This window comes from Nelumbo nucifera, chromosome 1 (assembly GCF_055504915.1).
Source record: "Nelumbo nucifera cultivar China Antique chromosome 1, China Antique-T2T, whole genome shotgun sequence".
NCBI lineage: Eukaryota > Viridiplantae > Streptophyta > Magnoliopsida > Proteales > Nelumbonaceae > Nelumbo > Nelumbo nucifera.
The window spans coordinates 120476661-120489362 of record NC_142649.1 but is presented as its reverse complement, the minus strand read 5'-3'; positions in this window follow the sequence as shown (position 1 = coordinate 120489362).

Sequence of the window (12702 nt, the reverse complement as noted above, 5' to 3'; positions counted from 1 at the left end):
CAAGTATTATATAATAATATTTAGGGTAAATTTCTTAAACTATCCTTACGGTTTAGCTAATTGACTAAGTGTACCCTTATTGTTACCAAAATTGACTAACCTACCCTTACTGTTTCTGATAATTTACTAGTTTTCTACCCCTATCGTTAGCATCCGTTAATACTCCATCACGATCTGTGCACATGTGACTCCACGTGACCTATAAATTCTTTTCAAAACCCAATATTACCCTCATCCCCTTCGTCGCAACACGGCATCATTCGGAAAACCAGCTCCAACACCCACTGAACATTGATCCTCATCGTCACGAAAACCCAAAGGCAATGTTATCAGCGAGAAGGTCACCTCACCTGTGACGGTTCCCAATACTTGTGACTATTGCATCTGTTCTTGGAAGATAGTTGTGAAACGCAATTTCGAAATCTCAATACATGGGAAACAGAGAGCAAGAGCCTTGATCAAACAATCAAGATTTCATCTCTCTGCACTCAACTATGGCATTTGGTCATACGAGTGAGGAAGCTCCTCCCTTCCTAGGCAACCACTTTTTGGATGGTTGTGAACTTTCAGCAATGAATTGAACTGAAGGTCGATCTGTACTACTTCGAGAACGTGATCCAAAGCATTCCCACTGTTGCTTCTGCGCGGGAGATCCTTTGACGTTGTCAATACATTTGTTCCCCACTGTGCTAGAACTTTTTAATGTCTTTGTACAGCCGCCAGAATTCCTCCGTCTTTCGGTGAATCTTCTCTTGGCTAGAAACTTTGGGCAGAATTCTTAATGTCTATATCGGCAACAGTTTACTTCTTGTCAACAGCAAATTCATCTTCTTTTTCTTTCTCGTAGAAATACATCTATTTTTGTTGCTCCTCCACAAATCCATCCCTCCTGCCTTTCTTGGTCTTAGTCGTCACTTTCCTTACTTCTTCGTCCCGTGAATCTTGAACTTTTCTGCCAGTAGAAGTCGTTTTTCTATTCAGCGAACCTTTTGGTCGGCGCCTACGACTTACGACCTTTACCATAGATCCATTGTCATTGGGTTCATTTCCGAAATTACTCGTCATTTCTTGTCTTCTTGTCTCTCTCTCTCCTTTCCTCTCCTTCTCTCTATAATTCCACTATAACCAAAGTTTTGAAACCCTAGAACCTAAAAATCTTAAACCTTCATCTTTGATCTTGCTGAGTTCTCTCAGTGCCATGCAGAACACCTTAGACTTAGATGACGAAGATTTTATTTTGAAAATTTGAAGAAGAATAAAGGGTAAAATAGTCTTTTTTGTCTTTCTGTTAACATACGTTAATGGTAAGGGATGTAGGGGTGTAAACGGACCGATTTCGACGGATATTGAATATTAATATCCAAATTCAAATCCGATTAAATATTCAAATATTTGATTCGATTCGAATTTGATTAATTAATTATTTTAGATAATTAATAAATATATAAAATAAATATTTTATTGATATAAAGTATATAAATATATAAATTATTTATATAACTTAATTATTATATATATCATATAAAATATTTTATATATTATATATAAGTATTAAATAATCGGTCGAATTCAAATATTTATCGAATCGAATTAGGTCGTATCCAAATTCGAATCCGATTAACTATTCGGTAAGAATAGGATATTTGAATTATCCGAATTCGATTCGATTATGTCGAATATCGATTTCGAAATCGGATTTTCGAATACTGTTGACACCCCTAAAGAGATGTATTAGTCAATTGTCAAAAACAGTAGGGGGTAAAGTTACTCAATTTTGAAACAGTAAGGGTACACTTAGTCAATTAACTAAACCATAAGGGTAGTTTAAGAAATTTACCCTAACATTTACCATATATGCATATAACTTCCATGTTGAGCTTATAAGGGGTTGTTTAGCTTGGGCTCTGTTATGGGCCCGGGCGTAGGATCTCGTCACAGGTCGGTCCACGGGGGGAAAGCCCTACTTTCCCTTGCGCCTTCCCTTGCGTGCAGAACCTATTGTGGAAAACCGAATGGGTGATTTGTCCAAGAGACCACCCGAACTCTCCTCACTCTTCTCTTGACTCGAAAACTGAATGTCTTTACTTCAACTCGTAGCTCCTTAAATAGGAGATTACAGAAGGAAATTCCCTGTTGGATTCGGCTAAGCTAGGGTAATCCAACTCAAACTCAAACTCCTAATTACCTACTCCTAATGGCAACACAACTCTTACTTAAGAAGATAAGATAAGATAAGGATAAGGGATAAGGAATGGTGAAGCTGGCGGCGAGTTGGTGAGCAGAGCTGATGTGGTAAGATAAGTGTGGACCTACCCTGATGAGCTGTCATGTGGGCCCCGCCCTACTGCTGCTACCGGGCGGTGCACGCATCTCGCAGTGCTGCTGCTGTGAGGTGCGTGCTGCTGCCGTGCGGTGCGTGCTACACGCTGCCGGGCAGTGCGTGCGGCGCGCTGCCGGGCTGCTGTGAGGCGCTGCAGTGCGGTGCGTGCTGCTGTGCGGCCCGCTGGGCGTGCTGCTGCCTATGACTATGTCGCAGTGCGCTGCTGGGCGCTGTGTCCATAACAGGCCCTATCTGCTAAAGCCATCATTGGACTCCAAAAGTTTGATACCCAATTAGAGTTTGAATTTGATTATCCCCAATAATGTGTGGGCATGGTGCATATCTCAGCTAGACCTAACTCAAAAGAAAATAGTTGCTTGAACATGCAAATTTATAGATCTAATCGAGTTAGGTTATGTTATAAATGATTTGTTACTTTTTATAAGTAATTTTGAAAATATTGTAATTATTAAATTACTATATTTATTTAAAATACAGTAATTTCTGGAAATTATCATATTTTCAGAAATATTGCTAATTTCTGGGCTAAAACTAATTAAATGTAATTTTATGGTAATTAAGTATAACTTTTTGGTAATTAAATATAATTTTCTACTATTTATAGCTTAAATTATAATTACTTTTAATTACAGTTCAAAAATAATTGTTGTTAATTATATTACTATTAATAATTAAAATACATTATTTTTTTCATTATTATTCAGTATTTTTATGCAATAAAATACAATTAATTTAATTTTTTAATTATTATTAGTATTTTAATTAAGCTTTAGGTTTTTCATAATTTTCGGATTTTTAATTCATTTTTGGTGTTTTTTCATTATTATTCAGCAATTTTTGCGTATAAGTATTTTTCATTAATTTTCTGTATTTTCAGCATTTATTTTTGCGTATTAGTCACTACAAAATTAATTTGCATTTGCTTTCAGTAAAAATAAATTAAATAACTAAATAAATACCATATTTCATAAAAAATACAACTAATTTTGAATAATTTTTTGCTTGGGTATTGTTTTAAGAATTTTTGGTATTTTTTAATAATAAAATACTATTAATTGTAATTTTTAATTATTTTCAGTAAATACCCTTATTAACATAAAATCTTCTTACTTTTCAATATTTTTAATTATTTGTAGTATTTTAATAATGTTTAGGTTTTTCCGAAATTTCCAGATTTTTAATTAATTATTGGTATTTTTTCATTATTATTCAATAATTTTTGCAATAAAATACTAATAACAAAATAGGTTCTGCATTTTAAATTTTTTTTAATTTTTATCATTTTTATTGAGTTCATTATGCATAGTAAAGGTCTCAACTCATAAAAATTATTAATTAATTAAAAATGCATTAATACAAAGTTATCTAATAATATTATTGAAACTTTCAATTAATATTTTATATTTAAATTTCTTATTTTTAATTAATTGTTGGCATTTTTCATTATTATTCAGTAATTTTTGCAATAAAATACTATTAATAAAATGGGTTCTGCATTTAAATTTTCATTAACTTTTATCATTTTTATTGAGTTCTGATGTAACCGTTTTTGGTAACGTACCATTTTTTGTGATGTATAAATTTTTTGGCTAAGTACCTCGTTGCTTGACCCGGTGCTGACGTGCCTTGGTGATGAGCTACTTGGTGGTGAACTCCCTGGGGGAGAAATGCTTGGTGGCGAACTACCTAGTGGCGAGCTACTTGGTGACGAACTGCCGGGTGGCGAACTGCCTGGGGGCGAACTCCCTAGTGGTGAACTGCTTGGGGGTGAACTGCCTGGGGGAGAACTGCTTGGTGGCGAACTGCTTGGTGGCAAACTGTCTGGTGGCGAACTGCCTGGTGGTGAACTCCGTGGTGGCGAATTGTCTGATGGCAAACTGCCTGATGGCGAACTGCCTGGTGGCGAGCTGCCTGGTGGCGAACTGCCTGGTGGTGAACTGCATGGTGGCGAGCTGCCTGGTGGCGAACTGCCAGGGGGCGAACTGCCTGGTGGCGAACTCCCTGGTGGGGAACTGCCTGATGGCGAACTGCCTGGTGGTGCTCCCTGGTGGCGAACTGCTTGGGGACGAACTGCCTGGGGACGAACTGCCTGGTGGCGAACTCCCTGGTGGCGAACTGCCTGGTGGGGAACTGCCTGGTGGCGAGCTGCCTAGTGGCGAACTGCCTGGTGGTGAACTCCCTGGTGGCGAACTCGTCACTTGACTTGCTCCTAGGCGATCTGCAACTCAGAGGATGGTGGAGCTCCCTGGTGCAGCGCAACCCGACTACCCTCCGCGTGAGGTGATTTTCTCTCCTTTGTAGACGGCGGGAGCTAAGGGACCTGCGAGAACTGAATCAGAGGACCTGGGGGTATTTTCCCGGTGGGGACTCTCCGATGCCTAAGTTAGCATTCTGATTACAGAGGGCTTGGAGAGAGCTAGAGAGCGGGGGTTACCATCCTTTTTCCTCCCCTTTGGCTTTGGGGGTTGGAGTCCTTATATAGTGGTGCCCTCGCGGGTTAGGTGGGTGAAAAGCCATCAAACGGTAAGACGTCATATCCCGTCAGAACCGGGGTACGGTGATGAACTCCTCGAGGTTGTCAGGCTGGCGCCTGTGCCAGGCGGCCAGGTCGGCGCCTGGGCCAGGTTGTCAGGTCGATGCCTGTGTCAGTCGGCGGGTCGGTGTTCGGGCCAGGTTGCCAAGCCGGTGCCTGTGTCTGTCGGCGGGTCGGTGTCCGGGCCAGGTTGCCAGGTCGGCGCCTGTGTCTGGGCCAGGTTGTCAGGTCGGCGCCTGTGTCAGTTGGCGGGTCGGTGTCCGGGCCAGGTTACTAGGCCGGTGCCTGTGTCCGGGCCAGGTTGTCAGGTCGGCGCCTGTGTCCGGGCCAGATTGCCAGGTCGGCGCCTGTGTCCGGGCCAGGTTGCCAGGTTGGCGCCTGTGGCAGGCTGATCCAGCCAGGTCGTGCAGGCCGCGCCAGGTCGCGCGCAGGCCGCACGAGCCACGCCAGGCCGCGTGCAGGTCTCGCCAGGCCAGCCAGACCGGTGCCCGGGGAGGGGGACACCAACTTGGTAAGTTGTTGCCTGGGTGCTTCCCTAGTTGTCACGAGGTGCCACGTGTCGCAATTTCACTGGAGGGCCAAATCTGCCCTCATCAAGTTCATTATGCACAATAAAGGTCTTAACTCATAAGTTATCTAATAATATTATTAGAACCATCAATTAATATTTTTATATTTTAATTTTTTATTTTTATTAGTGTTTTTATGTTTGATTTTTAAGTGGAATTGAAACACATTTTTAATATTTACTAAGTTTTGTTAATATTTATTTTTAGTGAAAATTTAGTGGATTTTTAAACTATTAATTTTTTTATTGTTTTTACTACTCTCTCTCTCTCTCTTAAATGTAATAATAACTTGCATTAAAATAAGAGGTCTTGGAAAACCCAAAGCTCTCTCTCTCTAAAGTCTTTTTAAATGTAATAATAACATGCATTAAAATAAGAGGCCTTGGAAAACTCAAATGTTTCTCTCTAATAGTGTGTAGCTTTATTAATCTAATCAAGATAGTAATGATTACTGTTTTATATTTTTAAAATAAAAGAAAATGAGAAAAAATGCAAAAAATTGAGAAAATAGATAAATAGTTTCTCTTAAAGGAGAGACATGCTAACATGGACCGTCCAATTTTATTATATTTATATAGCAGTTAGGTTCTTTCTTCTCTCCTTAAACCTCTCTCCTTTCTCCCTTACCCCTTCCTAGCCCTTCCATGTAGCCACGTGGCAGCTCTCTCTTCTACACTAGAGTACCACTCCAAATCTCTCTCTCTAAAGTTCTCAATCACTTAGCCAACCCCCTCCTAAAATTTCTCCTAAGCAATCTCTCACATCTAAAATTCTTCATAAAACACCTCTTGATCTATATTGCAACGTGGGAGCCCTCTCTTCTTCACTAGAGTTCCACTCCAACCAAGGTTCAAAGTATCGACACAGGCCATTCGTTGGTATTGGCTTGTATCAGTACTTTTTTTAGGTTTTATTTATTTTTTTTTCAAAACCAATTCAGAGGGGTCAGTTTAAGGCCCGACTACCCTCTGAACTAGTGTCTAACCCGATACAACCCCTGTAGGGGCGTATTGGGAAGCCATCGGCACGATACGTATCGGCCGATACGAACCGATACGTATTGATACTTTGAACCTTGATTCCAACTCTCTCTTTCTCAAGCCCAGATTTCCTACAAACTTTTCCTACCCACTCTCTATCCGTCATAAATTGGAGCCACACATCTCTTAATTCATAATAAAGATGTGTGGCTCCAATTCACGGCAGGTAGAGAGAGGGTAGGAAATCCCGAGTGCTCTCTCTCTCTCTCTCTCACATGTTACCAATTGGCTAAACCCCTCCTAATATTTCTCCTAAACAATCACTCCCATCTAAAATTCCTCCTAAAACACCTCTTAATCTATATTATAAACCATCTAAAAACAAAAAACGTGGGTAAACTAATTAATTAAATTAATTTATGAAATACTTTTTATATTTTCAATAATTACTGATATTATTGAATATCATTTAGTAAATATCAACACCTAAACTATATTTTTTCATAATTTTGGTAAATTGAAAATTTTAATTACTAAGAACTACTTGTTGAAAATTACTAATTTTGGTAATTTAATTTCAGATTTTTTTGAAAATTAATTATTGTAATCAATAATTACTAAAAAATTAATAGTTAATTAAAATATTAATAAATACAAATTTAATAATAAAAAATTATCAGTAATATTTATCAATAAGTAGTTATTGATTTTTTCAATAATTTTGGTCAATTTATTAATATTTAATGATATTATCAAACAATAATTAAAAAATTCAGTAATTTTTTAGTGGAAAATTAATTTCAATAAATATAAATTTATTTTTTATATTTTTAGTAATTTTGATATTTACTATAATTTTTGAGCAATAATTAGTGATTAATTTAATGAAACTTAAGTTAATTATAAAACATCCAATTTTTCGAATAACTAATTGGAAAGTTTTAATAATTTCTATATGTAGTGGATATTACATTTATAATTATCACAATTAATGGAACTATATTTATGGGTTTTGGGGGTGTTATAGGTTTAGGGGATTACCCCCAGGGTAGGAATGGCAATGGGCGGTTTCAGGGCAGGGGTCATACTCCCCATCCAGACCTCGAGTTTTAAACTAATCCTTGCTAAAAGTTTTAGCATGCATGCTCGGTCCTCGACATCGAGGGCTTCCCCATTAGGGACCTGAATCCCTGAATTTTTTTATTGAAAGTTTTTTTAGAAAGGTATTTGTTTAAAATAAAGGAAAAATTAAAATGTAAATAATATTTTAAATATATTTTGATATATATATATAATATAAATGATATTACAAATAACATAAATAATATTATATATTTAATATATATACACATATATTTAATATATATAATTGTGGTTGGGGTAGGGTGTGGACTTCACTTCTCATCCCCAGTTAGGCATTCCTATTAATTCCATCCCCACCCTATCATCGCTAAGGCAATCTCTATCCCATCCCCGTCTGATTAGGGAGTTTAGGTACTTGGCGGGGATGGAGAAAATTGCCATCCCTACCCCAGGTTGTGTAGCTCCATAGAACAATAAGTTTTAAGTTCAATTCCGTGCATCGCACAGGGGCTGGCTAGTATATACTAAAGTGGAGTTTTCCACATCACATGGCCTCTCTTTGCCCCATTACCCAAACTAGAGGGGGTACAAGATTCACAAGCCCATGGAGTTGCCACCTAGCATGGCAATATCCCCTTTTTTGCCCCACTAATTTAGGAAGAAAACCCAGTAATCTTATTTTAGGAAGAGAACCCATCAACTTAGGAAATCTTTTCTTATAATCTCTCTCTTTCTCTCTCTCTCTCTCTCTCTCTCTCTCTCTCTCTCTCTCTCTTTCTCTCCCCTTCTCTAATATTTTCCTATAATCTCTCCTAATCCACACAAATGGAAACTTGCCTAAAACCTAGCCCTTCCAGGGAGTAACGTGGCACCCTTCTCTTTTTCATTGAAAATTTTATTTCAATAAATATATATTTATTTTTTACATTTTCAATAATATTGATATTATTAGTAATTTTTTTAGCAATAAGTAGTTATTAATATTTTTAGTAATTTTGATCAATTTATTAATAATTCATGATATAATTAGATAATAACTAAAAATTTTTAGTAATTTATTTTTTAGTGGAAACTAATTTCAATAAATTTAAATCTATATTTTATATTTTCAGTAATTTTGATATTTACTATAATTTTGGTAATTTAATTACTAAAAATTACTGGTTTTGGTAATTTAATTTAGTGAAAGTTAAATTATGAAACTTTCAATTATTCAAATAAATAATTAGAAATTTTAATAATTTCCATAAGTTTTTTATACTACATTTATACTGGCCACAATTATTGGAACTATATTTATGGGTTTGGGGGATGATCCCCTGGATAGGAATGGCAATGGGTGGGTTCGAAGCAAAGATCACACTCCCTGTCCTGATCTTGAGTTTTAAATTAGTTCCCATCTTTGACCCCAATCCCCATTGGGAAAAATTTAGCTTGCATCCCCAATCCCCAATGGAGACGGATTCCCCATCAAGGACCTGAATCCCCAAAATTTTTACTTAAAAGTTAAGGTAGGGATTTTGTAGGTTCATTGATCAGGGCTTGACGGAAGAACTTTATAAGTTTCCAAAAATTGAAGATACAGATCAAGAAATTGAATTTCAATTATTTGTGGAAACATATCAATTGGTAGAACCCTTAATAAATGAAAGAGATGCTATGCATGAATCACTCACATATTCTTCTGAATTATATGTACCTACGGGATTAATTTGGGAAACCGGTAGGGATATGCAAGAACAAACCATTTTTATTGGAAACATTCCGCTAATGAACTCCCTGGGAACCTCTATAGTTAATGGATCAAAAGCTTTGACTATAGGGGTGCAATATCCCTACCGGTAGGGATATGCACATATTCTTGTATTTAAGGTATTAATTCATATTCTCTCATACTAAAAATTAATAAATATTATTATTATTTAACTCTTCATGACTTTTTAAACTATTTTAGGTAAATACTGTTATATTCATGTTAATAGACAACATTTTATGGAAATTGAAAACTCTAACTAATTTCTATAAAATTGAGAATTATATTTAATAATTATGAAAAGTATAAAATTTTAGTTATTACTATTGTTATAATTAATAACTGAATGTAAATGGGGGAATAAAATATTATAATGTTGGAAAATGAAATTATTAATTAAATTATATTGGAAAGTAAAAGATAAATTAGTGTAATTTTGTTAGCAAACTAGTTAATCAAAATAAATATTTAATAAAAATTTAAAATAATTTTAAATAAATCTCCATAATTACACAGATGTAATAAAATTTTCAATTTTTTCATACAAGAACATTTTGGAAACTAAAAGATATAATATTGTACTTTTGGAAAAATTTTGAAAGTTTATTTAAAATGTATTAAATAATTATTGAAAGTTATTAGAAATTTTAGGAAAACTTATTACATTTGATAATTGGAAAACTATTGAAAAATTATGTAATTTTCATTGTAAATTACTGTAAATTATAAAAGATAAATGAGTATGGGAAAGGGAAAATTGTAATTTGAACCAATAATTACCCAAATTATTAAGATAAGTTAGTATTATATTGGAAAAAGAAAATTATTGATTAGTTTTTATTAGAAAATATAAGATAAATTAGTGTAATTCTGCAAGTAAGCCATTTAAAAAATGAATTATTTAATAACAATTTAAAAATAAATTTGAATAAATTTTCAAAATTATATAAATGTAATAAATTTTCAAAAATTTTCGTAGAATTACATTTTTTGAAAATTAAAGACAATTTAGTGTGCTTTTAGAAATTTACCATGTGGTCGATACTCAATATATCCTTTTTGATCATTTTTGTCATCAAATTGAATATTGGGTTGACAGGGAGTGGGCACCTTGCCTTGAACCCACCCAACACTAGGGACGGGGTAAGGAAAATTCGAGGATTCCCCATCCTTGATGAGGAGTGGGTACCTTGCCCTGAACTCGCCCGACATTGAGGATGAGGCGTGGAAATTCGAGGATTCCTTGTCCCTAACAGGGAGTGGGTACCTTACCCTAAACTTGCCCGACACTGAGGAAGAGGCATGGAAATTTGAGGATTCCTTGTCCGTAATGGGGAGTGGTTGCCTTGCCCTAAACTTGCCTGACACTAGGGACAGGGATGGGGTGCCCCGCCCCGTTGCCATTACTATATAATTGTTAATTACTAGTGAAATTAATAAAAATGTTAGCTTTTGTAATTATTTTTATTTATTTAAAGTCAATCAAAATTTCATTTAAAAACAATGAAAATAATAACAATTATTAAAATGACTACAAATGATTAATAAAATTAAATTTATTAAAAAAATTCATTTACATTAAATTAACAATAATTATTTTTTGTAAATCAACATAAATTGAGAAATACAATTATTAAAATTTTAAATATTAAAAATAAATTTGAATATTTTTAGTTAATCAACAACAAAATTTTGATTATTAATTTATCAATTAATTAATAGTAAACAAAATGTTCAATCTTTTATATTTTCTCATGCATCGCATGGGTTCCCACTAGTGTGTGTGTGTACACACACACACACACTAGCAGGGACCTGTGTGATGCACGGGTTTTATTAAGAAAAAGCTAAACAATAGAGACACATAAGAGTATATAATTGTTTTATGTTTTAACTTTTAATGATCAATCCAATCGAACATGACCCGAGTTCATCGGTTTTATAGTATTTCCGGTCGACTTTGGTTTAGCAATTTTCCAACTCAACCAAGTTAGGTGTATTTCGGTTCGGCCATTTGTAAGCCAGCCCAACCATAGATATAAATTAATGTTTTATATTTTAAATATAATTTTTTAATACGGGAAAGTGGGAAAATTCTCATATTTCTTAGTTTAAAATATTTTATATCATAAATTTGTTTTTTTTTAATTTATTTATTAATAATACCACTGTAATTTATTAAATTTAAATTTAACTTTTAAGTTTAAATCTTTTGAACAAACAAACCAAACATAAAATATACCCAAACTAATACAACTCGAGTTGACGGATTTTCACTAATGGTTAGTTGGTTTCAAGTGACAAATTCCCGATTTGACCAGGTCGATTTGGTTGGCGAAACAGCCTCCAACTGAATTGAACCAATCCTTGAACACTCCTAATTTTAGCTAGATTAATTGTCTAATCTCTAATAAATAACAATAGTTTAATAACTAATAATTATTGAAAATTTATAACAAAAGTACACAATTATTAAAAATAAATTTATAATGAAAATACAATAGATATCTAATAAAAATACAATAAATACTGAAAATATATTTAGTCAATAAATAGTGTAATCTAAAATAATAGTTTAATCTCTAATAAATATTAATCAATAAATTATAAAAAGTACATAATTACTAAAATAAATTTATTGCAAAAATTCAATTAATACAATAAATTAAATTTCAAAAGTTAATAATAGTTGTTTAATCTCCAATTATTATTAACAATTTTCTGTTAAATAACAAAACAAAATTAAATTTATAAATAAATATTGAAAACATATTTATCAAAAATACAATAAATAATTACTGAAGATACAATAAGTATTAATTTTAGTATATAAATATATAGTGAATATACACTATTAATTCTAAAGTTATTACATAATATGAAATATTTTCTTATATAATTATTTAGCTATTTTAATGTTTTTTATTTAAGATATTTAGTTATTGAAATATTTAAATAATTTTTAATTTTAGATTTTATTATTTGAATAACATTTAAATTGAATAATTCATAAAATTATAATTTTATTGTTACTACATAATTTCATGATGAATTTTGTAAAAATATAGAAATATTAAAATTATGAATATTATTAAATCTATTATAATTAATTTTTTGTTTTGAATAAATATTTTAAAGTTAGTATATAATTTAGTTATAAAATTTAAATAATTCTGAATTTTTTTAATTGAAACTTTTTTAGATAGGTGTAGATAAAAAGTGGGGGAGAGGACAAATATGAATTAGAGATAGTTTAGGAGAGAACCCCTCTACTAAATTAGAGATAATTTAAGAGATAAATAGGAGTAAGAGATAATGTAGGAGAAAGTGGGGGAAAGTGGTGCCACTTGGCTAAACATCAGGAAAGCAAATCCCTCTTTCTTTATGGTTGTTAGAAATAGTTAAGCCTATGTTATTTCCTTATTGGTTTAATGGGTAATTAT